Source organism: Camellia sinensis, chromosome 12 (assembly GCF_055761805.1).
Source record: "Camellia sinensis isolate YWXY chromosome 12, ASM5576180v1, whole genome shotgun sequence".
In the NCBI taxonomy this organism is placed as follows: domain Eukaryota; kingdom Viridiplantae; phylum Streptophyta; class Magnoliopsida; order Ericales; family Theaceae; genus Camellia; species Camellia sinensis.
Genome location: NC_138972.1, coordinates 24,161,878 through 24,177,500, shown reverse-complemented (window position 1 = coordinate 24,177,500; position 15,623 = coordinate 24,161,878).

The window sequence follows — 15,623 nt, the reverse complement described above, 5'->3', positions numbered from 1 at the left end:
CTGGCCAAGGACTAGGCATCATGCTGCTAGCCAAGGCTGGGGCATGGCAAGCTTCTGGGCGAGGATGGGCCATGAAAAGTTGCTGGGCAAGGGTGGGGCGTGGCTTACTGCAGGCCGAGGCTGCGGCACGACACGCTGCCGGCCAAGGCCTTGGCATGGCAGGCTGCTGGCCAAGGCCGTGGCACGGCATGCTGCTGGCCAAGCACTAGGCATGGCGTGCTGCTGGCCAAGGCCGTGGCATGACATGTTTGCCAAGGTCGGGCATGGCATGCTACTGGCCAAGGCTGTGGCATGGCATGCTGCTGGCGAAGGCCGTGGTATGACATGCTTGCCAAGGCCGGGGCATGGGATGCTGTTGGCCAAGGCTGTGGCATGGCATGCTGCTGGCCCAGGCTTTGGCATGCCATTTTACTGGCCAAGGTTGTGGCATGGCATGATGCTGGCCAAGGCCGTGGCATGACATGTTTGCCAGGGTCGGGGCATGGCATGATGCTGGCCAAGGCCGTGGCATGACATGCTTGCCAAGGCCGGCGCATGGCATGCTGCTGGCCAAGGCTTGGGCATGCCATGTTGCTGGCCAAGGCTGTGGCATGGCATGCGAGCCAAGGCTTTAGCATGGCGTGCTGCTGGCCAAGGCCCTGGCATGACATGCTTGCCAAGGCTGTGGCATGGCATGCTTGCCAAGGCCGACGTGCTACCGCCACCACCGCGGGTTGCCACTCGGCACATCCCGTGCTTGGCTATGTAGTTTCAATGCCACAAGACAAGCGATGGCATGTGCCAAGCGCCCGCCTAGGCATAGCCATGGCCTGTGGCCTGGCCATGCTGGTCAGCCTTAAGGGAGGTGCCCCCCCACTTATAGTAGCTTGTTAAGCTCTTTTTCATCTGGCAGGAGGAAACATCACCTATGCTCGAGAGTCATAACGGGGTTTTTTTAAAAAGTAACGTTTTTTTGCAAGAATTTTCAACATAAAAGTTAAAAGAAATAATTAAAGACACCATAAAAAAAATTGAAAACAAATATTTGGCCACCAGAATATTTTATTTTAATTTATTTCTATTTTAATACTTAAAAAATAACAAAAATTATTAAAAATAGTAAAAAAAATTCTAGAAAAATTCCAATAATTATAGGGTGAGGCACTAGTAATTATAGTAACTTTTTTAATTATTTTTTTATTCCTTATTTATTTTATTTTAATTTTTATGAGTAAAAACTATCATTGTAGTTAAGAAAGCGAGCATCTCTTAAACATAATAACACAGAGGTGTTTTTGCCTACCATTGTTAATGGATTTACACCAACTTGAATGAAACCAATATGCATAAGATTATAACCATTATGTAAATGTCTTTTGATTAACTTAAATGGATTTACACCAACTTGAATGAAACCAACGTGCATAAAATTATAACCATTATGTAAATGTCTTTTGATTAACTTTTTATCAAATAATTGGCAGGTTTCCCTAGGTTTTTCTAAAGCCTAAACTTGTTCAATAGTTTTAACATGGAGAGCAACTTTAAAAACATTCTGTAAAAAAGTAGTTTTATAAACTTCTTTAATTGGCAATTTGGGTATATTTCATCCAGCATAAAATTTATTATTTTGTATTTCAACATCTTCTTCATTAATTACTAATCATTGATTAGGTATTGAGGGCAAAGTTGTTGACCGAGAACTGACTGATGAGTTACTTCTAAATAATCGACTCATTGTTCTGTTTAATTAATCAGTTTTACAGATATCTTAATACATACCCTATTCTTGTCAGTTTTACCACATACCCAGTATACATACATACCCTATCTTGGAACCGCAAAGTCTGACTCTGCCTAAACCGAAGGACTTACACTAGACTGGGAAGAAGTGGGTGACTTAAACTAGGTGGATAAAAGCAGACTGATCTTGTGGGTGATTAAGATGAACTAAAAATGAGATTAATCAAATAAACAATGGAGAAGATTGACTAGAAGAAACACAGCAATTAGAAACAGGATACATGAACTTGGCTCTGATACCAAAAGGCAGAAGCAGCAATTAAAATGAAGGAGACGGATTACGAAATCAAAATGAAACAAAATTGATAAACAGAATTGGAATGAATGCACTGACCATTTAAATTAAAATTACAATTAACATATAGAAATTAACTTACAATTACAATCGTAGCAACTGCAACAACAATTAAAATGAAGGAGACGGATTACGAAATCAAAATGAAACAAAATTGATAAACAGAATTGGAATGAATGCACTAACCATTTAAATTAAAATTACAATTAACATATAGAAATTAACTTACAATTACAATCGTAGCAACTGCAAGGATCTTAACCAGGTTACAGAATGAAGGTGTTGGTTCTCACTTAGAGCTCTCTGGTTTTTCAGAATACAGATTTCTAAAAATTTTTGAGAGTTAAAGAGTGATCTCCTCTTGATTCCAATATACATAAGAAAAAAACAAAGAAAAGCAGCATTTGACTGATGAAAGCAGCTGGCAACGCATGGGGGAAAGCAGATGCTGTCGGTTGCTTTCGGCTGATTGATTGAATAGTTGAGCAGCTTTAGACAAAAGTTGATTGGGTGAATAGTGACAGTGAACACTAAAAGTGAACAGTAACTTTTACTATTCATCACTTTCGGTGGAACATATGAATAATGGAATCAATATAAATACAAATTGGTAGCTTTTCTAAAAAGAGTATTGACTGAAGCTAATTTGTATCTATATGGAATCCAATGTTGATTATGCAAACGGATCTTGAGCATCTTGAAACTTTAGCCCTAAACATTGATTAGTTGATTCTTCAGAGGAGTGGGCACGTTCTGAACCTTCTTCTGAACCGTTTGAATAGGTGGATTGGGCTTTAGCTTGATTCAAAAGTTGGTGGGCTAACTGGATCATATCTTCTTTGGATGACTTGGATTTAACCTTGGATTTGACTTTGGGCTGAGCAGGAGGTGAAATGGGCTTTGCCTTCACCTTGGACGTTGATTTGGGCTTTGATTGGGCTGGCTGGGCAGCAACAGCTTTTACCTTGGACTTGGATGATTTGGGCTTGGAACCACTGGATGAGGGGCTTCCAAGGTTGACTGGAGGAAGGCTGGGCTGACTTCCTTGAGTAATTGCAGCAGTTAGGTTCTGCTGAGCTTTAGCAAGGGCAGGAGTTGGAGCACATTGATCAGGTGGGAATTCTTCTTGAACAATTTCAAGAATCCTGGGCACATTGAACTTAACCCACCATTTGACAGTGTGGTGAGGAGTGATTATGTTATCATCAATCCCATATTGCCATTTAAATATCCATGGAATTTTTTATTTGGATATAAAAATTAGCAATAATGGAAATTGTCATTGATGAGCAGTAAATGGATAAACAGAGGCAAAATAATTAATTATTCCACTGAGATCATTAGGGAGGATATCTGAAATGGCGCCATAGTGAGTCCACCATCTCAGAAACCAGGTAGGTATTTCAGATTTGAATTTTTTATCAAATGAGATGAACCAAGAATGAATGAAATTTTCATTTTGGTATAAGAAAATCTTGAACCAAGCATCAACGTAATCATGGTAATTATATTGAATGGAATGACCAGGTAAATCACAAAGCTGATTAGGATTACCCCATTCAGCCATGGAAACAATGTTGTGAATATAAATTGAATGATATAGGATCTTGTAACCATAGGTTCGATCCTGGATTGGTTTGATCAAAATTGAATGGTGATGGAGTAGAATGTCTTTGTAATAGGAGAGGGTTTTCCCTGGATGTGAAAGGATGAAATGGCATCCAAAGCCAAAATGGAATTTAGCAATTTCATTGATGGTTTGATTTTTTGGGTGACTGGGTTCTTTGTAGAACAGGTTAGTAACATGTGAGTTAGTGTACTCAGATCGGGATGGTTGAATGGGGTTAATTGGGAATGGAGTAACTGAAACTGATTGGCTAGATGGAGAAGGATCGAAAGCCAATGCAGATGAATAATCAGGACGATGAATGTTACCAAGAGTTCGGCAACGGTTGACCATTTCAAGTGAATGAGGTTAGGTGATTGACTCCAAAGGAGGAGGGACAATAAGTTGATTAGGTTTACTGGAGGATGAGACCAAAGCCTTTGAGGGAGGCCTTGGACGAGACATCTGTTGAGAAAGAAACAATGGTTAGCAGCCAGAAAGAAGATCTAAATAATCTTGATGGCGATGTAAATAGTTGTAGTTGTGAGCAAGTAAATTGCGACGGCCTTGAATCTGATGGTAATTGATATATTGGGCTCTTTTGGTGGGTGGTCTGGCTAATTTGAGGCCGTGAATACGATAGGTAAGTTGTTTAATTTGGGTTTTGAAATGGGTAATGCGGGATTTATGGTAAGAAGTAAATGGTATCAATCGTTAGGGAGTCTACTTTGATCGAACAGATTGATTCTCATGTACGATATCATGCAATGTATATTATTTCTATGCATAAGAAGAAGAAAGCAGCAGCAGGTAATGACGAAGAAACAGCAGCAGGTAATGAAAAAGAAGGTTGTAAGAAAGAAGCTGGTAAGTCATATCTCAAGCCAGATAATAAATTAACTAGGCATAATTATGCTATCCGCCCTGTAAAAATTCCCGGGTAAGAAAATCAGGTAAGGAATTTTGACAACCAGGTATATAAGTAATATCAAAATAAAAAATGCTTAAAATAGATTGCCAACGGGCAAAAATTTGTTTACTAGCAAGATTTTGAACATCTTTTTCTAAAACATATTTAGCAGATTTGCAATCAACACGAAGTAAAAAATTTTGATTTAAAATATCATCTTGAAATTTTTGAATACAAAAAACCGTAGATAAAATTTCTTTTTTAATAGTAGTATAATTTGATTATGCTTTATTCCAGACACCAGAGTGATAACGAACAATTTGTCAGATGATTGAGGAGTGACTTTCTGAAGAAGAATGCCACCATAACCAATGTCAGAAGCATCAGTTTGAATAATTTTGAATGAGTTTTCAGTAGGAATACCAAGACAAGGAAGAGACTTGACATGTTGTTTAACTTGTTGAACAATGGAAGTATGAATAGAAGACCAAGGAGGAGGATTATCCTTTAACCTATCAAACAGAGGTTGACAAGTCTTTCTAAGGTCTTTGTGAAACTCGGCAATATAATTGAGGGAACCTAAAAACCTTTGTAATTGGGTTTTATCTAGAAATTTGGACGCAAATTCAATGGATCTACTAATGGGTAAAATAGTATTATGATGAATATCATAACCAAAGAATCTAACTTTAGTTTGAAATAATTTAATTTTAGGAGCAGATATGACAAGACCATGACTTTTACTTGTGTAAAAGAAACCAGTTAAATGTTTCCAATGTTCACTAATTGATTTTGAAAAAATTAATATGTCATCAATGTAAACAATTGAAAAATGACTAAATGGGTTGAATATGTCATTCATGATATTTTGAAATTCACTAGGAGCATTTTTTAAACCAAATGGCATGACATTCCATACATATTGGCCGAAGGGTGTGTTGAATGCAGTTTTATATCTATCTTTAGGATGAATTTGAATTTGCCAAAAACTACTTTTTAAATCAAATTTACTGAAAATAACAGCTTGACTAAGTCTTTTAATTAAATCTTTTTTATTAGGAATAGGATATCTAATCCATTCTAAAACAGCATTTAAAGGTTTGTAATTGATGACCAATCGCGGGACACCTCGTTCTAATTCAGCATTTTTATTAACATAAAAAGCAGGGCAAGACCATGGTGATTTACTTGGACTAATTATTCGATTTTTTAATAATTCATTAATTTATTTTTTACACATTTCAAGTAATTCATGATTCATTTGAATTGGTCTAGATTTAGTAGGAATTTGTCGTTCATCAAAATTCTTAATATAAGGCAAAGTAACTGCATGCTTTTTCCTATGCCAAAATGCAGTAGGTAAAGAAGAGCAAACAGTTGATTCAAGTTTTAATTTGAAATCATTGATTTGAGAAATAATAACTGGATCAATTAATTGTTGGTCAATGCGTTTATAATTAATTTCTTCTTTAAGGAAATTTAAATGTCGAGTTAAACGATTAATTGTATGAGAAATAGAACAATCTTTTAATTGATTTGATTCTAACATTTCAGGAGGAGATAAGAATTTAAATGTAACAGGTTGGCCTAAAACATGTGTAGTTATTCCTGTACTAGATGTAGTAAACAGATATAATAAATATATAAATGGGGAACCTAAAATAATTTTATCAGTCATATTTGTATCTAAAACAAAAGAGGTAATTTATATTTGATATGCATTTTACTACCATTAGCAGAAGTTAATTTCTCATGACATTTTTCATAATATGTAGTAGGAAGTAAACCTTCTTGTATACAATTTAAATCAGCACCAGTATCAATTAAAGCAATTAATTCTAATTCAAAATCATTGATAATTATTTTGATTTTAGAATACCATTTTAGAATATAAAGCTTATTAATCAGACTTAACCGTTTTTCTTCAGGACTGTTGCATTGAGATTGGTTTGATCGATTATCAAATAACAAATTATCAGGATTAGTAGGATCAGAATCATGTTCAGATTCATTTGGAGATTCTTGATCATTATTTTGGAAATTATCTAGACTTTTATTAAGTTTTAAGGTAATAATTTCGTCTTCTAATTTTTTTATCTTTATGTTGTAATTCTTTGATTGTTTGTTTAATCTGATTGATTTCTTGTTGTAGATCTTGTAATGTAACTTCTTTTTGTTTATTTTTAAATCTTTCTAAAGTTTTGGATAAACTAATTATTGGTTTATCAAACTTTGGTTTAGTATCTGAATGGATTAATAAAGATTTTAGTTTATCAATATATTTTTGTTTTAATTTTGGATCATCTAATTTACTAATTAATTCAATAAGAGCAGATTCTTGTTGAGTGTTTTTGATAAGAACAGTAATTTGTTTAACTGGTTTACAACAAACATCATTACATCCTATATTAATATTGTTATCAGAATCATCACTAGGTGATTGGTAATCGGATGAAGTATTGGGATGATCAGAAGAAGAGGAACCACTAATAGATTGATTTAATTGAAAGATTTCATATAATTGATTTTTGGAATTATCATCAATTTGGAGTTGATTAACTTTATCTTTTAATATTTGTTTCTCTTTACATTTATTTGAATAATGACCTTTTTGACCACAGTTATAACAAGTAATATCTTTGGTAGATTTAGATTTCGGATGTGATTTGGATTTATAATATTTCTTTTTAGGTTTAGTATAGAATTTATCATTTGATTTGGAAGGTGAATAATTTGTTTTATATTTATTAGAATATTTGTATGATGATTTATGTTTATGTTTGGAATATTTGTGTGATTTCCTACGAGAGGGTGTAACAGGAGGTAAACCATATTGTTCACAGAAATTGCCTAATTCATATTTAGCTTTATGTTTATCTTTGTTAGCATTTTGAGTAAGTTTAAGATCAATACACATTTTTAAACCTTCTTTTTTAATAGTGCTAATTATATCACCATATGTTAAATTATCATATTCAATAACACCAGTGGGTTGACTAAGAACATCTCTAATTTTGTGAGCAAATAAGCTAGGTAATCCATTAATAAATTTTTCTTTCCAAAATGATTTAGTACAGTCTTCTCTTAACATAACTCGAGAGTTAAATACATCTTTATACCATCTAAAATCACTTAAGGTTGGACAGGTAAGATTACGAAGTTGATCATGGATGCGAGAATATATATTTGTAGGTGCACCAATGAAATGTCGGACTATTGTATAGATTAATTGATTGATTCCGTCAGGGTGACAACATCCTATAGTTTCATCAAAGATAGGTAGACCATTTTCATCTGTTTGATTAGCATACATGATTGAGTCATGTTGTTCTGCAGTAAGGTATTTTTCCCACCAAGATTTGAGAATACCAGTAAAACCAGAGGTAATTAAGGAAACAATTTCAGGTTGAGAATATTGGGGATAATTACTGAGATAACTATTTGCAACCATAGATAAATGATTTAATTTTTGAAGGATCTGATCTTCAATGAGACCATCAATATTCCATTCGTATAATTTTTTAGCAGAAATAGAAAATTGATTATTAAGATTAGTTTCTTCAAATTGGAGATCAGGTGAAGTAGGTCGAGAATACCAGCTTTTGGTAGTTTGAGGATTAACTTTAGGATATGTTATCTTATTAAGAGTAGAAGATTGGAATTGTTTCGCTAATTGGTTTATCTCATTATCAGTAGTATCAGTGTCAGATTGATTAGAAACAGTATCTGTAATAGGTTGTTGATTTAAAACAGTAAGACCTTTATCTTTGGATGTAGAAGTATCATTGGGAGTTAATTTAGTAAATATTTGTTCAATAGCTTTGACTGTAGATTGATCATTAGTAACCAGGCCAGTTCGTTTAGAACGATGACTAGGAAGATTAATTAAAGGTTGATCTAAAGATTTGGTAGATTTGGCAGATCGTTCATCCAAATTAGTTTCTAATTTATCTAATTGTTTACCAATTGTTTTTAAACATTGATTAGTATAATTATTTTGTTCAATAACCTTTTTAATTTCAGGGTCGGATCCAGGTAATTTAAAAGGAGAGGCTGGAACTTCAGAACCTTGGTGATCGATAATTATATTTTCTAATGGAGGATGATTAGAACTAACAGAAGTATTAGGAGAAGTTTTCCATTTATGTTTCGTGATCGTGTTAACCTTTTTGTAATATTTTTCCGTATATTCAAAGAAAGATAATTCAAAAACATATTCAACCATAAAATTATACCATTTTCTAGTTATTTTGGATTGTTGAGCAGAATCATATTTTGCACGATAAGCATGTCTTTTAGTCCTATTTTCTTTGGATCTAAAGTCAATAAGTAATTTATCTAAATCAGGAGTAAAATCTTTTTTGATTGTCATTAATTGGGGATTCACTGGAGGTATAAATTCGTCGAAATCAGTTTGAGTTGGAGAAGTATTAGAAGCAATGTCTTCTTTTGGTAAATGTGTGGGAGTAGCATAAACAGGTTTACTAATCTAGGAAGTGGTAGAATTATCAATTCCTCTTAATTTATTTTGGGAAGTTTGGCTGGTTTGACCAAGATGTATTTGGCTATTTTTTCGAAATAAAGGGGTGTTAAATATTTCATCTTCAGTTGTTATTTCAGTAGGGACACTAGATGTACTAGGCCTAGAGGATTGACTTCGATTAAATTTAATTCGGACAGAACCATCATTGTACTGTTGAATATCTTTAATATCTTGAATTGAGGATTGTTGTTGATTGTGTTTGTAATTTTCATTGATAGTAACCCATTGATCAGGTAAATCGACATTCTTCCATTCAATCATTTGAGGAACATTAATATGTGATTCATTACTACTACTGCTTTGAATTAATAAAGTTTTATCTTTGGGGCTTTTGTGTAAGGCATGAACATTTAAATTAGTTTGCATGCATTTATAATGAACACGGTAAATTAAAGCAATATTACGAGCTTTTTCTTTCATGTCAGTAAATGAACCATGTAATTGAATGTTTAATGTTAATGCATCTAGAATATGTGGATCTTGTAAACTAAGTGTAAAATCAGGAAAACAATTAAAACGTACTGGTCCTTTATCAAGACCAGTTTCCATCATCCTCGAACTTCCCAAAATAAATTAAGAGGAATTGATAATTCTACCACTTCCCAGATTAGTAAACCTGTTTCTGCTACTCCCACACATTTACCAGAAGAAGACATTGCTTCTAATACTTCTCCAACTCAAACTGATTTCGACGAATTTATACCTCCAGTGAATCCCCAATTAATGACAATCAAAAAAGATTTTACTCCTGATTTAGATAAATTACTTATTGACTTTAGATCCAAAGAAAATAGGACTAAAAGACATGCTTATCGTGCTAAATATGATTCTGCTCAACAATCCAAAATAACTAGAAAATGGTATAATTTTATGGTTGAATATGGTTTTGAATTATCTTTCTTTGAATATATGGAAAAATATTACAAAAAGGTTAACACGATCACGAAACATAAATGGACAACTTCTCCTAATACTTCTGTTAGTTCTAATCATCCTTCATTAGAAAATATAATTATCGATCACCAAGGTTCTGAAGTTCCAGCCTCTCCTTTTAAATTACCTGGATCCGACCCTGAAATTAAAAAGGTTATTGAACAAAATAATTATACTAATCAATGTTTAAAAACAATTGGTAAACAATTAGATAAATTAGAAACTAATTTGGATGAACGATCTGCCAAATCTACCAAATCTTTAGACCAACCTTTAATTAATCTTCCCAGTCATCGTTCTAAACGAACTGGCCTGGTTACTAATGATCAATCTACAATCAAAGCTATTGAACAAATATTTACTAAATTAACTCCCAATGATACTTCTACATCCAAAGATAAAGGTCTTACTGTTTTAAATCAACAACCTATTACAGATACTGTTTCTAATCAATCTGACACTGATACTACTGATAATGAGATATACCAATTAGCGAAACAATTCCAATCTTCTACTCTTAATAAGATAACCTATCCTAAAGTTAATCCTCAAACTACCAAAAACTGGTATTCTCGACCTACTTCACCTGATCTCTAATTTGAAGAAACTAATCTTAATAATCAATTTTTTGTTTCTGCTAAAAAATTATACGAATGGAATATTGATGGTCTCGGTGAAGATCAGATCCTTCAAAAATTAAATCATTTATCTATGGTTGCAAATAGTTATCTCAGTAATTATCCCCAATATTCTCAACCTGAAATTGTTTCCTTAGTTACCTCTGGTTTTACTGGTATGCTCAAATCTTGGTGGGAAAAATACCTTACTGAAGAACAACGTGACTCAATCATGTATGCTAATCAAACTGATGAAAATGGTCTACCTATCTTTGATGAAACTATAGGATGTTGTCACCCTGACGGAATCAATCAATTAATGTATACAATAGTCCGACATTTCATTGGTACACCTACAAATATATATTCTCGCATCCATGATTAACTTAGTAATCTTACCTCTCCAACCTTAAGTGATTTTAGATGGTGTAAAGATGTATTTACCTCTCGAGTTATGTTAAGAGAAGACTGTACTAAATCATTTTGGAAAGAAAAATTTATTAATGGATTACCTAGCTTATTTGCTCACAAAATTAGAGATGTTCTTAGTTAACCCACTGGTGTTATTGAATATGATAATTTACCATATGGTGATATAATTAGCACTATTCAAAAAGAAGGTTTAAAAATGTGTATTGATCTTAAACTTACTCAAAATGCTAACAAAGATAAACATAAAGCTAAATATGAATTAGGCAATTTCTGTGAACTATATGGTTTACCTCCTGTTGCACCCTCTCGTAGGAAATCACACAAATATTCCAAACATAAACATAAATCATCACACAAATATTCTAATAAATATAAAACGAATTATTCACCTTCCAAATCAAATGATAAATTCTATACTAAACCCAAAAAGAAATATTATAAATCCAAATCACATCCGAAATCTAAATCTACCAAAGATATTACTTGTTATAACTGTGGTAAAAAAGGTCATTATTCAAATAAATGTAAAGAGAAACAAATATTAAAAGATAAAGTTAATCAACTCCAAATTGATGACAATTCCAAAAATCAATTATATGAAATCTTTCAATTAAATCAATCTATTAGTGGTTCCTCTTCTTCTGATCATCCCAATACTTCATCCGATTACCAATCACCTAGTGATGATTCTGATAACAATATTAATATATGATGTAATGATGTTTGTTGTAAACCAGTTAAACAAATTACTGTTCTTACCAAAAACACTCAAGTAGAATCTGCTCTTATTGAATTAATTAATAAATTAGATGATCCAAAATTAAAACAAAAATATATTGATAAACTAAAATCTTTATTAATCCATTCAGATACTAAACCAAAGTTTGATAAACCAATAATTAGTTTATCCAAAACTTTAGAAAGATTTAAAAATAAACAAAAAGAAGTTACATTACAAGATCTACAACAAGAAATCAATCAGATTAAGCAAACAATCAAAGAATTACAACATAAAGATAAAAAATTAGAAGACGAAATTATTACTTTAAAACTTAATAAAAGTCTAGATAATTTCCAAAATAATGATCAAGAATCTCCAAATGAATCTGAACATGATTCTGATCCTACTAATCTTGATAATTTGTTATTTGATAATCGATCACACCAATCTCAATGCAACAGTCCTGAAGAAAAACGGTTAAGTCTGATTAATAAGCTTTACATTCAAAAATGGTATTTTAAAATCAAAATAATTATCAATGATTTTGAATTAGAATTAATTGCTTTAATTGATACTAGTGCTGATTTAAATTGTATACAAGAAGGTTTACTTCCTACTACCCATTATGAAAAATGTCATGAGAAATTAACTTCTGCTAATGGTAGTAAAATGCATATCAAATATAAATTACCTAAAGTTCATGTTTGCCAAGATAATGTACGTTTTAAAACCTCTTTTGTTTTAGTTACAAATATGGCTGATAAAATTATTTTAGGTTCCCCATTTATATATTTATTATATTCGTTTACTACATCTAGTACAGGAATAGCTACACATGTTTTAGGTCAACCTGTTACGTTTAAATTCTTATCTCCTCCTGAAATGTTAGAATCAAATCAATTAAAAGATTGTTCTATTTCTCATACAATTAATCGTTTAACTCGACATTTAAATTTCCTTAAAGAAGAAATTAATTATAAACGCATTGACCAACAATTAATTGATCCAGTTATTATTTCTCAAATCAATGATTTCAAATTAAAACTTGAATCAACTGTTTGCTCTTCTTTACCTACTGCATTTTGGCATAGGAAAAAGCATGTAGTTACTTTGCCTTATATTAAGAATTTTGATGAACGACAAATTCCTACTAAATCTAGACCAATTCAAATGAATCATGAATTACTTGAAATGTGTAAAAAAGAAATTAATGAATTATTAAAAAATCGAATAATTAGTCCAAGTAAATCACCATGGTCTTGCCCTGCTTTTTATGTTAATAAAAATGCTGAATTAGAACGAGGTGTCCCTCGATTGGTCATCAATTACAAACCTTTAAATGCTGTTTTAGAATGGATTAGATATCCTATTCCTAATAAAAAAAAAGATTTAATTAAAAGACTTAGTCAAGTTGTTATTTTCAGTAAATTTGATTTAAAAAGTGGTTTTTGGCAAATTCAAATTCATCCTAAAGATAGATATAAAACTGCATTCAACACACCCTTTGGCCAATATGAATGGAATGTCATGCCATTTGGTTTAAAAAATGCTCCTAGTGAATTTCAAAATATCATGAATGACATATTCAACCCATTTAGTCATTTTTCAATTGTTTACATTGATGACATATTAATTTTTTCAAAATCAATTAGTGAACATTGGAAACATTTAACTGCTTTCTTTTACACAATTAAAAGTCATGGTCTTATCATATCTGCTCCTAAAATTAAATTATTTCAAACTAAAGTTAGATTCTTAGGTTATGATATTCATCATAATACTATTTTACCCATTAGTAGATCCATTGAATTTGCGTCCAAATTCCCTGGTGAAATTCTAGATAAAACCCAATTACAAAGGTTTTTAGGTTCCCTCAATTATATTGCTGAGTTTTACAAAGACCTTAGTAAGACTTGTCAACCTCTGTTTGATAGGTTAAAGGATAATCCTCCTCCTTGGTGTTCTATTCGTACTTCCATTGTTCAACAAGTTAAACAACATGTCAAGTCTCTTCCTTGTCTTGGTATTCCTACTGAAAACTCATTCAAAATTATTCAAACTGATGCTTCTGACATTGGTTATGGTGGCATTCTTCTTCAAAAAGTCACTCCTGAATCATCTGAACAAATTGTTCGTTATCACTCTGGTGTCTGGAATAAAGCACAATTAAATTATAGTACTATTAAAAAAGAAATTTTATCTACGGTTTAATGTATTCAAAAATTTCAAAATGATATTTTAAATCAAAAATTTTTACTTCGTGTTGATTGCAAATCTGCTAAATATGTTTTAGAAAAAGATGTTCAAAATCTTGCTAGTAAACAAATTTTTGCCCGTTGGCAATCTATTTTAAGCATTTTTTATTTTGATATTACTTATATACCTGGTTGTCAAAATTCCCTACCTGATTTTCTTACTCGGAAATTTTTACAGGGGGGTAAGGGATGACTACACCATTTACTTCTTACCATAAATCCCGCATTACCCATTTCAAAACCCAAATTAAACAACTTACCTATCGTATTCACCGCCTCAAATTAGCCAGACCACCCACCAAAAGAGACCAATATATCAATTACCATCAGATTCAAGCCCGTCGCAATTTACTTGCTCACAACTACAACTGTTTACATCGCCATCAAGATTATTTAGATCTTCTTTCTGGCTGCTAAGCATTGTTTCTTTCTCAACAGATGTCTCATCCAAGGCCTCCCTCTAAGGCTTTGGTCTCATCCTCCAGTAAACCTAATCAACTTATTGTCCCTCCTCCTTTGGAGTTAATCACCCAATCTCATTCACTTGAAATGGTCAACCGTTACCAAACTCTTGATAACATTCATCGTCCTGATTATTCACCTGCATTGGCTTCCGATCCTTTTGCATCTAGCCAATCAGTTTCTGTTACTCCATTCCCAGTTAACCCCATTAAACCATCCCGATCTGAGTACACTAACTCACATGTTACTAACCTGTTCTACAAAGAATCCAGTCACCCAAAAAATCAAACCATCAATGAAATTGCTAAATTCCATTTTGGCTCTGGATGCCATTTCATCCTTTCACATCCAGGGAAAACCCTCTCCTATTACAAAGACATTCTACTCCATCACCATTCAATTTTGATCAAACCAATCCAGGATCGAACCTATGCTTACAAGATCCTATATCATTCAATTTATATTCACAACATTGTTTCCATGGTTGAATGGGGTAATCCTAATTAGCTTCGTGATTTACCTGGTCATTCCATTCAATATAATTTCCATGATTATGTTGATGCCTGGTTCAAGATTTTCTTGTACCAAAATGAAACTTGCAGTCATTCTTGGTTCATCTCATTTGATCAAAATTCAAATCTGAAATACCTACCTGGTTTCTGTGATGGTGGACTCACTATGGCACCATTTTAGATATCCTCCCTAATGATCTCAGTGAAATAATTAATTATTTTGCATCTGTTTATCCATTTGCTGCTCATCAATGACAATTTCCATTATTGCTAATTTTTATATCCAAATACAAAATTCCATGTATATTTAAATAGCAATATGGGATTGATGATAACATGATCACTCGTCACCACACAGTCAAATGGTGGGTTAAGTTCAATGTGCCCAGGATTCTTGAAATTGTTCAAGAAGAATTCCCACCTGATCAATGTGCTCCAACTCCTACCCTTTCTAAAGCTCAGCAGAACCCAATTGCTGCAATTACTCAAGGAAGTCAGCCCAACCTTCCTCCAGTCAACCTTGGAAGCCCCTCATCCAGTGGTTCCAAGTCCAAA